We start from the raw sequence: 5,000 nt of genomic DNA on the forward strand, positions 1-5,000 counted from the left end.
AATTTAAGCTGATCAGACCTGTTAGATTTATCATTTATGTAGACGAGGAAAAGTAACGGTCCTGGCACAGATCCCCGAGGGACTCCCGATAATATTACTTACTTTTTTTATCTTTTTTTTAAAGCAATTTGCACTGGTTGTTGTCGACCCAGCAGGTAAGAGGCAAATCAATCATTTGGTTACCCCGCGCTACGCCATAGTGATCCAATTTTTGCAATTTTTTTTATTATTTAATATTAAACGATCTACCGTGTCAAAATCTTTCTTTAAATAAAAAAATATGCCTCATTAATGTTACTTAAATCGAGGTTAATTTTAATTTCAACCTAGGTAATTATATCTAGGGTAGCATGCTCAGTGGCATCCTCCGAGCAGAGCCTCTCTAAAATTCACTAGAGAGCTAGCAAGAGAGGATCTGAAGAAATCGTGTCAAGTCTTTAAAGGACGTTTTCGCGAAAATCATCCCACATTGAAATTTGTTTCATTTCTCCCCTGAAGTTACTTATTCCAAAAACGAAAAAAAATGGGGGGTCACTGACTTTGTTTCGGAGAAAAAGGCAAGGGAAAAATGCCCCACTGTCGATAGATAGGTCATCATAACGAGATGTAGTCTCATCTACTCATCCGTCGAAAATCATAAAAATAATATGTTAGAGTGAAGGTTTCTGTGCATAGAAATATAGGAGTGTTTTTCTTTTTAGATAATTGCATGCCGCTGGGCCGGGGATGTCGTAAACAGTAGAGTTAATCCTCAACGAGCGTTCTCGCAAAGTGCTACCCGTTGTAACCACTTCCGGAACTCAGAACACGCGGAAAGTGACATTTGAAAAAAAGACAACTTCTTACATTGTGATTTTTTCATTTCATCATATTTTGTAGACTTGTAGAAGAGGAAATTATTCATGTCTTAAAAAATAGTGGTCACTGATGATCTAAACGAGTAAAATCGATGTGATGTACGTGAGCGAAGCTCTCGGAAAATTAGAGTTAACTGAATAGAGTGTAATGTGAAGTGCTAGATTTCAATCCCATATGAACCATGTGAGCGTTAGCCCTACTGATGGAAATGGGCCCACACAAGGACAGAGAAAAACTCTGACCAGGGTGGGAATTGAACCCACGACCTTCGGGTTAGATCTAACCTTTCCTTTTCCTTGAACCCACGACCTTCGGATTAGATCTAACCCGAAGGTCGTGGATCTAACCCGAAGGTCGTGGGTTTAATTCCCACCCTGGTCAGAGTTTTTCTCTGTCCTTGTGTGGGCCCATTTCCATCAGTAGGGCTAACGCTCACATAGTTCATATGGGATAGAAATCGAGCACTTCACATTACACTCTATTCAGTTAACTCTGTGACATATTACAGTCGCTTTACCTGCGCAGTAAAAGTTGCGCACAAACAATTAGCGCGAACGTCCTTAAGTCACCGCAGCCCAAGTTTCTGAGAAAGTCACTCCGGTCAAACCGGTTTAGGCAGCGTGCGCATCATATTTCTAACAAAACGAAGGTCGAAATCGAGCTTCAGTACGAAAATCAATATGGCGTCCAGGAGTGCGATCGAGACTTGGCCTGAAAGTGTCTCCAAGCAACGGGTTGCGCATACTCAATAAAGACTTAACGCTATTTCTGCAGAGTTCTTACTTCCTCGTCAAGTTAAGAAAGGCTCTTCTGGTAGGGTGACTCAGTGGAACGCTTTTCACGGAATTGTGAATCACCAAGTATATTTTTTTTCTCAAGAAATGATTTAAAGACGATAAGCCTATCTTAGTTGGATGAATTCCACCTTTAAGTGTTTTAGGCAGTGTTTACTAGAACGGGGTTTCACGGCGTCAAAACCGCGTCAAAATCGATGCGGTTCAGTGGAAGTGTTTATACACAGAACCATTTTCCCCAGAAAATCAAAGTCGTGATGGTAAATAGTATGAGCGAGCGCTGCAGTAAGTGCTAAATCGAACAATACAAATTTCGCGCCATAATATCAACCGTATTCAAATCGATCCGGTTTCGTCGTTTATACACGACAGATGAAACCAACAAAATTATAAGGATCGGTATAAGAATCCGGAAAAAAGACCTGAAAAGACAATCTTGACGACGTTACCAAACATAGATAAACGAAGACTCGTTACCAACCACAAACAAAGACTCGTAAATTACCAAGCGGAAACTCAACTGTGGCTATGTGGTGTTCATTGTGAAAGAGGTTCTTTTTCATCGTTTTATCAATTCGTTTGGGACATAAGAAGCCGCCTGAGGTCGCTGACAGGACTTCGATTGCGCGGCTAGCGGATTGAAATGAAAGAAAAACCTTTGCCCTTGAATTCTACGGTGGACTTTCAACCTTGAGAATATTTTAACCAGGAATATTTGACTAAATTTGGTGGGCTCCTGAGAATTGAGTGTTCAGCCTTGGTATTTTTATGGTATTTTATATAACCGTTGACAACCAAGGAACTGATAATGGCTTAATTCGAATCTGGAAAAAAAACCTAACAGGAAGGAAGTGACCCATAATGGCAACAAAGTTGATCATGATCAAGCTATAACGGCTGTAGCCACACATCCAGCCGAGCGCATGGGAAGATTGTAGAAAGGCGAACATTATTTGGAATTTTTCCGCCAAAAATCGCTGTGTGATTCCGGAGTGGAGTTGATGTGATAGGAAATTTATCTGGCCTTACGGCTGTGGTGTTTTTATGACGATTCGGTCCGTTGCTTTGGGATGCGAGAGCAATTTGTGGGACGAGATCGTCGCGAGTCACCAGCCTTTCTTCTCTTTATGACGGGAAATGACAACTAACGACATCGCAAACATTCGTAAGCCACAAACCCGTCTAAAACGGACACAGTTTGCCCTCCGATTGCACAGAAAAGACGAGGACAACTGTTCGTAAAGGTAAGTGAAGTTTATTTCTAAATTTGCAGCTTATTTTAGCATTAATAAGTTCAAAGTTAATTTTCCCACACAAAGTCTATAAATCGTACACCGAGCTTGGGCTGCCTGCGGCGTGACCAGTCAATTTTTACGATTGTCTCCAGCGAAAAATTGTATTTGCAAAAATCAAAATGATATATATTTTTTAACACTTTGGTATTATAAATCTACACCAGCTTTGTCTTAAACTTTGAACAAAGCATATCTGCACAAGGGTGTAAGAATTTACCAAAGCATCAACCTGTAAATAACTCATTCCCCCCCTCCCCGATGTCCACTTCCCTCCCACTATCTTTTGCACGAAGCTCTGATGCCTTTGTACTTTTATGGGAAGATAAAACCAATTGTAAAAGGCCTGGGTCAAGCGCTTGATTGACTAGAAACACATGTACGAACATTTTTGGGCTTTGCAAGCATTAAAATGTCTTATTGCCCTCCCCCGCATAGAACAAAACAGAATGATCTTCTCGTGGCGCCAAATGCGTAAAACATCTAAGTCCCCGTGTAAACGACGAACGGAACTTTATTTAAGTGACTAGTCGTTCTAGTGATGGAGCACTAATTGGGGTCACTGTAAACTGAAATTAACAAAGAACGCAAATCAAGTCAAATGTTGGTTTTTGAGGAGAGGTGAAAGCCGAAGTACCCGGAGAAAAAATGAATGAAGGGGTAGTTCCTAAAGAAACTGTGGTGCTGCGTCGGTGGGGAAGTAGTTTACAAAAATTTGGTTTTATCAACGGAGTTGATAATGTAAATTGGCCACCGTTCAGAGATTATAAAAGCTGACGTTTCGAGCGTTAGCCCTTCGTCAGAGCGAATCGAGGGATTATGGGTTACGTGTAGTTTATATAGTAGAGTAGGAGCTACGCTATTGGTGGTAACATGGCAACATGAAAAATAGGAATATATCAGTTAAATGAAAAGCGTTCGTTAATACCGTGAGGATTAAGGGTGCCGATTTGAAAGATAAATTTTTGTTCCAGATTCTTACGGCTTTCCGTCGTACCTAGATGTAGGGAAAGGCCGCAGATAGCCATGTGTTAATTTTGGAGTGGTTAGGCAGATTAAAATGGCGAGCGACTGGCTTAGATGCATCCTTGTCATTCTTCTCAACATCGCGAAGGTGTTCGCGGAATCGGTCACCTAGTCGTCTACCTGTCTCACCAATGTATAATTTATTGCATAACGTACAGGTTATGCAATAAATGACATTTGCGGAGGTACATGTCAAACGATTATACATTGGTGAGACAGGTAGACGACTAAGTGACCGATTCCATTATCAACTCCGTTGATACAACCAAATTTTTGTATACCCGGAGAAAAACCTCTCGGTGCAGAGAAGAGAACCAACAAACTCAACCCACATATGACACCGAGTCTGGGAATCGAACCCGGGCCACATTGGCGGGAGGCGACTGCTCTCACCACTGCACCACGATAGTTTGCCCTCGTAAAGCCCAAACTGTTGGTGCATTCTTCAGAAGTTTGTCCTGCGTCTAAGGGACGCACCATTAGCAAAGTTATGGGAGAGGGTGGGGGGGGGGGGGGGAGAGGCTGGGGAATTTTCGAGCCACATGAATTTTTTTTCCTCAACATTTCCCTTGTATGAATTTCATTTTGCCATTGCATTAAATTTTTTTGAGTTACTTGGTGTGCATGAATTTTTCCATTCAATCTTCCCTTGCACGAGTCCTTTTTTTGTACTCCCCCCCCCCAATAAGGTTTCTAATGGTCTGTCCCTAACTGTCCCTAAGACATAAGTACTGAGAAAGGGACGGTTAGAACCCCCTGGACAATTTGGAAAAGGTTCAACCATAAACATTGTGTCACGTCGTGGCGTTTGGAATCTCGGGATTTTGTTGTCCTCTCATCAGTGTTCAATTTAGAAATTAGTCAAAGTGGGTCATATGTCCCATATGACATTTTAAATTGGGTCATTTAAAAAATGGTCTGGATCGAATTTTGGCCCAGCAAAATGCATTTGAATTTCTTTGCATCTGCAAGCAAGCTTTGAAGACGCGGCGTCAAACGGCCAAAGATACCAGCTTGGTCCAGACCTGCA

The 5,000-nt window shown here is 41.6% G+C and overlaps 1 protein-coding gene across 2 annotated transcripts in view; it reads right to left on the reverse strand.

The window, feature by feature from the left end:
- Positions 1–3,828: 3,828 nt before the first annotated feature.
- Positions 3,829–5,000, reverse strand: part of LOC137967707 (D(5)-like dopamine receptor) — an 8,833-nt gene continuing 7,661 nt past the window's right edge. For both annotated transcript variants that reach the window (XM_068814245.1, XM_068814246.1), the window contains one exon: positions 3,829–5,000. This exon is cut by the window's right edge and continues 2,127 nt beyond it. The gene's annotated coding sequence lies outside the window, so the exon portion shown is untranslated.

The sequence above is a fragment of the Montipora foliosa genome, chromosome 8 (genome assembly GCF_036669935.1).
Source record: "Montipora foliosa isolate CH-2021 chromosome 8, ASM3666993v2, whole genome shotgun sequence".
NCBI lineage: Eukaryota > Metazoa > Cnidaria > Anthozoa > Scleractinia > Acroporidae > Montipora > Montipora foliosa.